Raw genomic sequence first — 12039 nt, forward strand, 5'->3', positions numbered from 1 at the left:
AGGTACTTTGGGCAGATGACTTGTCCTAACATAAGGTCAGACAGTTGTCCTAAGACATTGATGGTTGAAGCATCTCTCTTTCGCCTGCATGGGTGTTTAAAACACTTTTCCTTAACCAGTTTGTTGTATATAGGCACATCCTTAATGGCTTGGAGAAGTGGTATTTTCACACACAACTGCTTGAGCTCACCCAGAAGCTCATCCTCCTCTGGGTTGGGTTGTGTGGTGGCTGTTAGTCTCTCAGGAAAGGGTGGAATAGCCTTTGGTTCACTTTCCTGTTTATCTTCCTCATCCTCTGGGGGAGGAGGTTGGCGATCCGGAAGAGTCTTTCCAGATCGAAGATTGATTTCCTGGATCTCCACAGCATAAGTAGGGCAAGATGTTTTCCCAGTGTATACCTGCTGGGCCTGTCTATTGTTGGGGTTCGAGTTCGGTTGAGCAGGTATTTGAGGTTGCCTTGGAGGAGCAGGAGGTAATGGTTGAGGTTGAACTGGTGGTGGAGGAAAAATGGCGGGAGGAGTGTTGTACTGGGGCCTCCACCCCGACTGAGGTGCATTCCACTGAGGCTGTGGCTGGGCATGTGAGTGATAGGAATGAGTAGTGGGTTGAGTAGGGTACTGAGGTGGGTAAGACCATGGAGGTGGCATAGACCAAGAAGGATGAGCAGGGGGACCCCAGGAAGGCATAGGAGTCGATTGGTTGGGGCTGTAATAAGCTTGAGGTGCCCCTTGCATCCCCTGCTGGTAAGGTCTAGGTCCTTGTGGCCTCCTTTGGTTGAGGAAATAGAGAGGTTCAGTGGGAGCTTCTGTCCCTTGGTACATGGCTTTAAATCCAGGTAAGGTTGGACATTGGTTTGTGGGATGGTCCTCCTCACAAACGAAACACACTTCAACCGAATGCAATGGGTATTCGTTCTTAGGGTGTCTCCTTGTACATCTAGGGCAGAAGATAGCCAAGGCTCTCTCAGCTTCTTCCTTCTTCTGCTAGATCCTGAATGTGTCCAGCTGCATGGCAATGGTCTGTCTCACCTCACTCTTAAGATCTTCCAATTGATTTGCAAACTCATGTTTGGAGAAAGGGACACCAGTTGAGAGGAGGTTTCCTCTACCTCGTTTCCGAGCTGCCCTGGAGTGGTTTCTAAACACAGTCTTGATGTCCTCATAAGGCAGTTGGTAAATATCCCCCCCAGCTAACATGTGAAGGGTATCTAAGAGGTCTTCAGGGACTCCTCGGAGCAGGACCAACTTGAGGGATTCAGGGTCAAGTGTGCACCTGGCCCGCTTATAGCTAAGTTGGAACCTCTCCTCGTAATCCTCTAAGGACTCATCATTTCCCATGGTCATCTGAAAGATCTCTCCCTTGGTTTCCTTGGACCTACAGTAGTCTCGGTACTTGGTATTGAAAGCTTGCTACATCTGAGCCCAAGTAGTGATACTATTCCCAGGTAAGCCCATGAACCAGCGTAATGCTGCATCCTTAAGAGTTGAAGGGAAGAGTTTCAGCTTCTGCTCATCTTCAGTATAATCATAGGTTCTACAAAGGACAGCAAACTCAAACAGGAAGGTATCAGGATCTTCAGTAGTCAGTCCATGGAAGTGAGGTAAAGCGGAGGGGCTAATGTTCTTCATTTTCATCTCTCCATTGGTCTCTCGGATGGGAAAGGCACCTTCTATTCTCTCATCTTCTCTCCTATTGTCAGCCATAGCTTCAGATGGAATGGTCTCTAATTCTTCTTCTGCTATAGGATCTTCGTATATCTCAGGAGGTTCACCTATAGGTTCTTCTGGATCACTGTCACCGAAGAAGAGAGAAGGGTGACTCAGTGATGTGGTGGGGGTGTTGGGTAAGAATTTGCTTGTTTTATCTCGATTCCTACGAGGCATGAAATGGAAAGATTTTTTTGATTGCTTTTGGTTTTCTTTGGTACCTGCAAAACTGAAACAGATTGATCTACAACTAACTATCTTACTGAAATAAAGATGCAGAATTAAATTGAAAGCAGGAAAGAACTAATCTACTTTGCTCAAATGAAATTGCAGGAATGGAAATGCTAGTCTACGCTTGCAGAATTGAAAGGCTAATCTACGCTTGCAGAAATGAAATTGCAGAATTGAAATGCTAATCTATGAAAGCAGGAAATGTCTATGCTACTTTTGCAGAATGGAAATGAAATAAACTACTTGGCAAAAGGCAAGAGTAAGAAAATAGAAGAAAAGCAACAATTACTAATACTCTGACGCTTCCCCGGCAACGGCGCCAAAAAGATGGTGGGCTATAGTATTGTAGCAATAATGCTACAACTCCTGGAGCTTCCTATCTCTAATTTTATCAACCTGGTAGTTCGTAACAAACTTGGAAGCGACGGTGCTGTATGCACAAGTACTAGCTCTTGTCGCAGCTGTCACTTGGTCAGCTGGCACAAGTCCGCTAGGGCTCAAGCCAACTTCTATATGTTCTCAGAAGAAGCTTTCTAAATGATGGATGAAGGCTATCTTAAAGGAAATTAACCAACTTTGCAAGAATGAATTGAAATCCAACCAAACATGGAAACCCTAGTAAACCCTAATCTGACTAGCTTAATCCTTACAATGCAACGATGAGAATGTAACTCCTAAAAATGATGCCATTACTCCTAGTGATATGAGATGCATGAATTTAAACTACTTCTACTGAAGAGAACATTGTTTTTATATTTTTGCTTAGGTGGTTGGAGTTATTATGACTTTGTTTCTTATTAGGGTTTGACTGTGCAAGGGGAGTCCGGAGGGAAGGAAGGCTGGAAAATGGTCATGAAGGCTGGGAGAGGTTCCAGGGGATCTCTAACACCATTCCACAGAAGTCCACAACGTTCAGGTGCTTGGCAACCGAGTTTGCAGGCTTCTACAGGATGTCTGCAGGGGATCCTACTGGAAGCTCGGGATTTCTACAGGAAGTCTGCTAACTTCTACAGGATGTGCTGCGGTTGGAGTTTTTGGTGATGGAGGAGTGAAGGAGCGGTATGGGTGGATAGGTAGGATGAAAAGGGAGCTAGTGATGGCTCAGGGACAGGGAGATGGGATGGAGAGAGAGTGCATGCAGTTGGTTGGTGGATAGAAGGGTGGAAGCAATGAAAAGTCAAAAAGATGGAGCTACATGAACAGTAGAAGGGTTGGAAAGCAAACGAGCTGAACAGAGGTCGGGTAGGTGGCTTTAGGCGCAGTTGAGAAGAAGAAGAAGATAACAGAGTGATGCTACGCAGTGTAAAGGAAACAAATCTGCACAGAACCGAGAATTCATCAACCTATCCTAACTGTGTTATTAAACCAACGAACAACAATGTAAATTGTGGAGAGAAATCGTGCATGGTGTTGGAACGAAAAAGTATTGCTTAAGATCAGAATGCATGGATGGTTCTATGATTGAAATGACTGTGTTGCAGCTTGCATGAACGTATAAGACTGCGTTTTTTTTGGTGGTTGGTACGGTCTACACCCCCAATCTCTAAACAGAGATGGTAGTGAGTGCATTGTCAACCTTTTCTTGGAGCTCTAATGAATGCTAATCCTCCTACTCTAATCTAAGCTACTGAAAGCACTTTAACCATAAACTAATCCTACTCAATCACATTAAAGAAACTAAATCAGCAGACTGTGTTTTTCAAATGCATGTCAAAGCAAAGAAATGAAGTGCTGAAAGGAAAGACAAGTAACAATACAAGGAAAAGGAGGTCTATTGCTCTCAGGTTGGGCCCTAACCTGAGAGCTATAGCTCCCTTAAGAACTCAGAATTGAATCCAAAGCTGCCTGCCTTTATTAAAAGATCATAATCATGAATCTAACATCATGCCAAAACTGGCTTACAAAAAGCAAAAACCGAGCTGTAGCCCGTGCTTAGAAATTGCAACAGTAGTTCAAAAGTTCAAAAAGCTCCTATCAAAGGCTACGGCCTCAATATTTATACATGATGAGGATCAAGCTGGCTTCCTCAATTAGTGGAGCTTGGCTGTCCAACTGAAAGTGAACTGCTGTTCCTGTAGAATCCGTTGGCTGCCTTTTAGCTCGGTGGGGATAGCTGTTGGAGCTCGGAGTTAGGGTGGAGATCACGAGGGAGGTCATTCAAGACTATGGACAACCTCCCTATAAACCCGCAATGCCACCTTTGTTGTCTCCTTGTCCCCATTTGCGTGGTCTTTGCTCCATTTAATGCCAAAAAACCTGAAATCATCATGTATTAGTCAGATAGGAATAATGCCTGCCCTTCTTCCTACAAATAACACGAATATACTAAGAAATGATGCATAAGTGATAAAAGATGAAGGGTTGAGCAAGGTAAGTAGGCCAAATGAGCCCAAATTGTTACCAAAAATTGGGGCTCATCAGATTCTCATATTTTATCAGGCGTCCAATTAAATCATTATTGAATTGGGTGACAAGAGAGCACGGGTTAATATAGCGATGGCAGGAACTATTAAATTTCTTTAAGTGAAGATTAAGTGAGTTTGACCTTGACTTAGTCACAATTTTATGACACGAGATATTATGTTATCATGGTTTAATTATATTTATGATATTTTCTTCTATTGAAATATTTTAAATATTTAAAGGTGAAATATTTTAAGCATTTAAAAGTGGTTATTGTCGAGAGTGATTTTAGTTTCTGAGAATGAAATGGTTTTAGAACAACTTTTATGGTTTTAAGTGATTTTTTTTCATAAAAATCAGGAGATATAAATTTTAATGAGATTGTAATTTTTTGTTATTTTAAATGTATAAATGGGTTTGTTTGATTTAAAATGTATTTTGAATGTATAAATAAGTAATATTTGAGGTATTAGAATTGCGTAAATTCTAGAGTTTAAATTTAACAATTTTTTTAAGTAATTTTAAATAAAAACCATTAATAAAATTGTAAAAAAAAAAATTATGTATTTTATAAAAACATATTTTGAAAAATAAAAAACCTCAAATATTATGGGATACTTGTTAAAGAAAATATCCCATTTACTAAAACATTTGTTATTTTGTTGCATCCAAGTCTTTTTTTTTGCACAATGATCTGAAATCACTCATGAATGATCTCAGTTAATTAATGAAGGTATTATAGACTCATGTGCTCGGGTGTGTCTATGTTATTTTAGGCAACGGATCGATAAGATTGCGAAATGCACAGACACTTGAAACAGTAAGAGAAACACAGTGAGAAAATATAGAACACAACAAATTTAATAAGGAGTTCACCCAATCCTCCTGGGCTACGTCTCCTGGTCCAGCTTCAGTGGTGGCCTTTTCTATTGTGTCTTAAGCAGAGATTTTACAATAAGGAGCTCAATTTGAGTCTCATTTAATAGATGATGATCAGTACGGTGGTACTTGGATCCCCCAAGCCTCTAGAGTACACAGACTCCCCCTTACTGAATCTCGACCTCAAGTGGTCTCAATGGTATGAGTCTAATTTGGTACTCAGTACCTGACAGGTATACACAGAGGAGTTTCTTGAACCTCTCAAGCCCTCTCCAGCGTTCACCAACTCTTGGACTCTCTGTGTCTCTGTCTGCTCGATGCTGCCTTTGCTCTGCAGGTCAACTCGGCTTCTCTGTTCTCTGCAATTCGCTTCTTTCTCTACTTTTGTTCCCCCCTATTCTTCGTCTATTCGTGGCTTAAAGCCAATCTGCTCCCTGACTGTTCGTTTCCTCTTCCTAGCTCTCTGGATCTCTTGCCTTGATCCGTTGGAATTCCCCTGCTCTGCATCGTCATCGTTGTGTAACGTTGCACAGAGAGGTGGCCACTTGTTGCCTTATGGACTGAGTGTCAGTTTTCTTTGGAACGATCGTTATTTCCGTTACTCCAAGATTTTCCCGTGAAACTAATCCTTCTACTAGCTCATCGGTCATGTCGGACCTCAAATCTTTATGTGCCTCAGTCTGTTTTCCCATCGAATCCGGTCATCCATCGGGTTAATTCTTTGTCGTTGATCTGGAGCCTCCAAATCCTACGATCTCTGTCTATATCGTGCTGGTAAGTTGCTCGACCATTACTCACGCGATGTAAGCAGTTTTCTCTCTCATACACTGGACAAGCGTCGCCCGGTGTATGGCATCGCACTAAACTCGATCAAACACGCTTACCGCTCAAAGTGCACGTGACATCCTGTCGGTTTTGGGCACGGGACCCACCTTCTGACGTTTTCCGCACGGTTTCCTGTTTTCCCTCGTGACCGAGCACTTGGGGCTTTCCTTCTCTGAGGGTTTTGTCCTACGATATGGGATTAGCGCTTTCTTATCAGAAACTGCCTCTCTTTCTGTATTTGGGCTTCCGATTTCCAATTTGCATCCATGTGCGGTCTCCATGGGCCAACGGTCAACGCACTTTGATCGAGGGTCATCGTTGTTTCATGCAGGCCACAATTACCATTATCCAAAGGTCATTTCTGATACTTATTATTCATAAGATTTGATCTGACATAATTTTGAAACAGTCATGAGAAATGTTTAAGGATCCAATTTGGATCACGGCCTTCCCACTGAAAAAGCTTTTGGACCACCAAAAGTTGGTTTTCAAGCATTGACTGAGTGAGGATATAACTATCTCACTTGTCCAATCTCTATCCATTTTTCACTGCTTGGCTTTGAACCCTTGAGTCCAATCCTGGGGTACTCAACATCTCCCCTACGCGTCGTCCTCACCTTCCTGTCCAGAACTATGTCTGCCTACAATTCATTGAGATATTAAAGCAATAGATCATCAATAGAAAGCAAATGACTTTGCTCTTCGGGATCTTCAATTAATGAAGGCTCAAATAGTCTCAAGTTGTCTGCATTAATGACTCAGTAGATGTGCATGTAAGCTAGTAAATCAAGGAAAAAAGCATTCTCACCAATTTTCTCAAGTATCTTGAAAGGTCCATACCTTATTGGCTTTAGCTTTTTACCATCACCTTGCATTCTGTCTTTGCTGATATATAGCCAGACTTGATCACCAACTTGGAAACTATGCTCCATCCGATGCTTGTCATGCCTTGCCTTGTATTTGGCTTAGCTCTTTTCCAGTTGTTCCTGTACTACCTGGTGAATCTCTTGGATTTGTTCAATGAACTTGGTTGCCTTATCCACATCACTGTGTCCATCAACTGTTATGTCTTTACCAAAGACAAAATCCAAGGGAGACCTTGGTGTAAAACCAAAACAGGTCTCAAAAGGAGATCTCTGTGTAGAAGAATGTTTTGCTCAGTTATAAGCATGCTGCACATAACAAAAATTTTCATCCCAAAGTTTGGGATGCTTGCTGCAATAGCCTGTGAGAAATTGGATCACTTTCATGCTGACTACTTCTGTTTGGCCATCTATCTGTGGATGAAAGGCTGTGCTTTTCTTTAGTCTGGTGTCCATTAGTTCCCACAGACTTGACCAAAATTTCCCAACAAATCGGGTGTCTCGATCAGATACAATGGAAGTGGGTAATCCAAAATGAACCCATACATGCTGAAAGAACAACTTTGCAGTGTGTTCAGCTGTAATCTGTTTGGTACAAGGTATCAAAATACACATTTTGCTTAACCTATCCACAACAACATATAAATAGTCATGACCTTTCCTAGATTTAAGCAGTCCTCCAACAAAGTCCATGGAAATACTTTCCCAAGGATGAGAAGGAACTGGCAGTGGAGTGTACAAGCCTAGTTTTCTATTGCTGGGCTTGCTTTTAGCACACATGGTACACCCTCTTACATATCTAGAAACTGTCTCATTCATTTTTGGCCAATAACAAAATCTTTGCAGCTGTGCAACTGTTTTACTTACACCAAAGTGACCTGATATTATAGAAGTGTGTGCTTCCCAAATTATTTTTACTCTTTCAGTTTGTGGAATGCATAGCTTCCCACAATGATACAAGAGTTAGTCCTTAACATGATAATCTGATTCTTCTATTCGTTTGCCTTGACTTAAAGTTGCATATACATCTTTGAAGTCCATATATTGAGCATATTGTTCAATGTAGCTCTCATGCAGTACTGAATTATGCTTAAGTATAGTGGATGCATTTATATAGATCTAGATAACATATCTGCAACTTTATTGTGTATGCCCTTTTTATATATGATGACTAAATGAAATTGTTGTAGAAAGCCCATCCACCTATAGTGTCTTGATCGTTGCAAATTAGTTTGGGAGTGTAGATATTGAAGTGGTTGATGATCAGTATGTATGACTGTCTCTTTGCCCATTAAGTAATGTTTCCACTTTTTCACACTCTGTACTAATGCATACAATTCTTTATCATATGTTGGATAGTTAACTACTGCAAAATTAAATGTCTCAGAATGATATGGGTTTACCGTGCTGTATCAACACTGCTCCCATGGCATAGTCACTGGCATCTATTTGGATCTCAAATGGTCTTTGAAGATCGGGCAATGCTAGTACTGGTGTTGTACTAATCTTTTCTTTCAAGGTGTCGAAGGCTTTCTGCTGTTTGCCTCCCCACTGAAACACCTTGTTCAATCCTATTAAAGCATGTAAGGGAGCTACAATTAAGGAAAAGTTAGAAATGAACTTTCTCCAATATTGTGCTGCTCCTAAGAAGTTTTTCACTTCTATAGCAGATTTGGGTTTAGGCTAGTTTATAATGATTGTAACTTTAGAGGGATCCATCTTCAATTCACCACCCCCTACTATATGTCCCAAATAATTCAAAGATGTTTTGCCAAATTCACATTTGGAGAGTTTAACATAAAGTTTTTCTCTTTTCAAAACATCTAGTGTCTGCTTAACATGCTTTAAATGTTCTTCCCACATTTTGCTAAATATAAGAATGTCATCCAGATATACAATAACAAAATCATTAAGAAAAGGTCTGTGTACATCATTCATTATTCTCATGAAAGTAGCAAGAGCATTAGTTAAGCCAAAAGGCATAACCAGCCACTCATACAATTCTTGCTTTGTTTTGAAAGCAATCTTCCATGCATCTTGTTCTGCAACTCTGACCTGATGATATCCACTATGCAAGTCTAGCTTGGAAAAATAAACAGCTTCCTTTAACTAATCTAATAGATCATCTATGCGAGGAAGGGGATAACGATTTTTTATCGTTATCTTATTCAGTGCTCGGTAATCAATGCACATTCTCCACAAGCCATCTTTCTTTATCACCAAAACGATTGGTGACCCACATGGTGATGTGCTAGGTCTGATGAACCCCTTCTCAAGCAACTCCTGCACCTGCTTCTTGATTTCTGCATTCTCTAAAGCAGACAACCTGTACATCCCAATGTTAGGCAATGGAGCATCTTGCTGCAAATTAAGATCATGCACTATTTCCTTTTTGGGTGGCAGACCTTTAGGTTCTTGAAACAAGACATCATACTTTGAAACAACTTTTTCTAAATTAGTTTGTTGTTTAGCATCACAGCCCTTAAATACATTGGTTTTATCAGGTTTCTTTTCTTTTACAACCATCAGTAAAAATTGTTTGCATGAATTTACAATTCGTTTCATCTGCCCTGAGTTTATGAGAGTGTAATTATTCTTGAGCTTATGATCTCTTACAAAGTATTCAATTCCATCTTTAACGAGTAGATACTTGTTCTCAACTCTATAGAAAATAGCTTTCCTATCATACAAGTAAGGACTTCCTAAAACAATTCCACATATATCCAGAGAAACTATATCTAACTCAATCTCATCTACAAATGCTGACCCAAAAGAAAACTTAAGTTTACATTGTCTAGTCACTTGTAGTTGTGCTTTATCACTTAACCAACCTAATGGGTATGGTTTCTTGTGAGGTGTAGTCAATAGTCTCAACTTCTTTACAATTGCTTCAGAAATTAAATTTACTTGTGAACCACTATCAAACAAAGTATCAATATTTTGATGTTTGGAAACAACTGGAATATGGAAAAGCTCATGTATTTTTCTCTCATTTTCTTCATCATTAATAGATTGTGCAGAATTACTAGTAGATGCTTCAGAATTTTTACCTCTTATACCTGTGGCTGCAATGGTTGTTTCATCTCCTGAGTCTGACCCCAAATATTTCTGAATAGCTGCAGCAGTCTTCTTCTTCTTGCCTTCGAACTTCTTGGATCTCAACTCTAGATGTAGAATCCAACAGTGTTCATCATCATGCCCATCCTTTTTACAGTGAGTGCATGAAGACTTTGTCTTTTGTGCAGTATTGGCCTTCCTTTCTTTCCATTTATGTTTTATTTTCTCCTTATTCTTGCTTGCAATGGGTTTGGATGATCCCCCAACTTTTGGATTCCCATTCTTTCTCTAGCTTCTAGATGCGCAGCTTGAACAAATACCTCATCTATACTAGTGGGATTAAACATGAGGATAGTGTGCCTCATGTAGCTGTGTAGACCCCCTATGTACTTCAGCAGAGTTTCAGGTGAGTCTAAAAAAATTCCTAGAATCAAAGCTCTCCTCCTAAATTCTTGGGTGTAGCCCTGTACACTTTTCCCTTTTAATTGGCGAAGAGTTTTCCAGCTCATCATGGCTTGCTGCATGTAAGCTAGTGGATAGAACTGTTTTTTGATTGCAGAAACAAATTCACTCCAGACAGAAAGAATCTTACCATGTTTTTTCATGTCAGCATGTGTCCAGCCTTCCCACCATACCAAGGCAGTCCCTCCGAGGCGTAGGCTGGCCAGCTGAATCTTACTCTTATCTGAGTCAATACTCCACACTCAAAAATACACATCAATTTGTCTGATCCAATTATCCAGCTTCTCTGCATTCAACTCTCCATCATATATTGGTAAATCAAATTTAACATCTAATTTAATCAAAGATGTCTTCTTTTTATGTTCAGGGCTATTAGGAGGTGTGAGAAAGTTTTCTTCTTTCCCTTTGCCTTTTGAGTGGTCATAGAGGAGAGACTCTTCTTCTCCTTTATCTTGCTTGGAGCCTGATGATTCATCATCTTTATGTTTCCTAAAGTCCTTATACATTTCCTCTACCATGGACCTCATGGCCAAGAAACTATCTATAAATTGAGATTCTGGCCCCAAGGGACTTTCTTCTGACATTTTCTTCTGAGGATAGACTCTTCCAATCTCCGAGTTAGTTTTGACCAGCTCTCCTTCTCCTAATTTAAGCTTTGATCTAGTTAGAATTCAACAACAAAAATCCAGCACAAGCTTGTCTAACCTTAAACAACCTAGGAGCTTTGATACCACTTGATCTGAAATCACTCGTGAATGATCTTAGTTAATTAATGAAGGTATTACAGACTCATGTGTTGGGGTGTGTCTATGTTATTTTAGGCAACGGATCGATAAGATTGCGAAATACACGGACACTTGAAATAGTAAGAGAAACACAGTGAGCAAATACAGAACACAACAAATTTAATAAGGAGTTCACCCAATCCTCCTAGGCTACGTCTCCTGGTCCAGCTTCAGTGGTGGCCTTTTCTATTGTGTCTTAAGAAGAGATTTTACAATAAGGAGCTCAATTTGAGTCTCACTTAATAGATTATGATCAGTAGGGTGGTACTTGGATCCCCCAAGCCTCTAGAGTACACAGACTCCCCCTTACTGAATCTCGACCTCAACTGGTCTCAATGGTATGAGTCCAATTTGGTACTCAGTACCTGACAGGTATACACAAAGGAGTTGCTTGAACCTCTCAAGCCCTCTCTGGAGTTCTCAGACTCTCGGACTCTCTCTATCTCTATCTGCTCGATGCTGCCTTTGCTCTGCAGGTCAGCTCGGCTTCTCTATTCTTTGCAATTCGCTTCTTTCTCTACTTTTGTTCCCCCTATTCTTTGTTTGTTTGTGGCTTAAATCCAATCTTCTCCCTGACTGTTTGTTTCCTCTTCCCGACTCTCTAAATCACCTGCCTCGGTCCACTATAATTCCCCTGCTCTACGTCGTCATCGATGTGTAATGCTGCACAGAGAGGTGGCCACTTGTCGCCTTAGGGACTGAGTGTCAGTTTCCTTTTGAACGATCGTTATTTCCGTTACTCTAGGATTTTCCCGTGAAACTAATCCTTATGCCAGCTCATCGGTCATGCCGGACCTCAAATCTCTATGTGCCTCAGTCTGTTTTCCC

The sequence above is a fragment of the Pinus tabuliformis genome, chromosome X (genome assembly GCF_031772625.1).
Source record: "Pinus tabuliformis cultivar Carrire ecotype Pingquan chromosome X, CPIR1, whole genome shotgun sequence".
NCBI lineage: Eukaryota > Viridiplantae > Streptophyta > Pinopsida > Pinales > Pinaceae > Pinus > Pinus tabuliformis.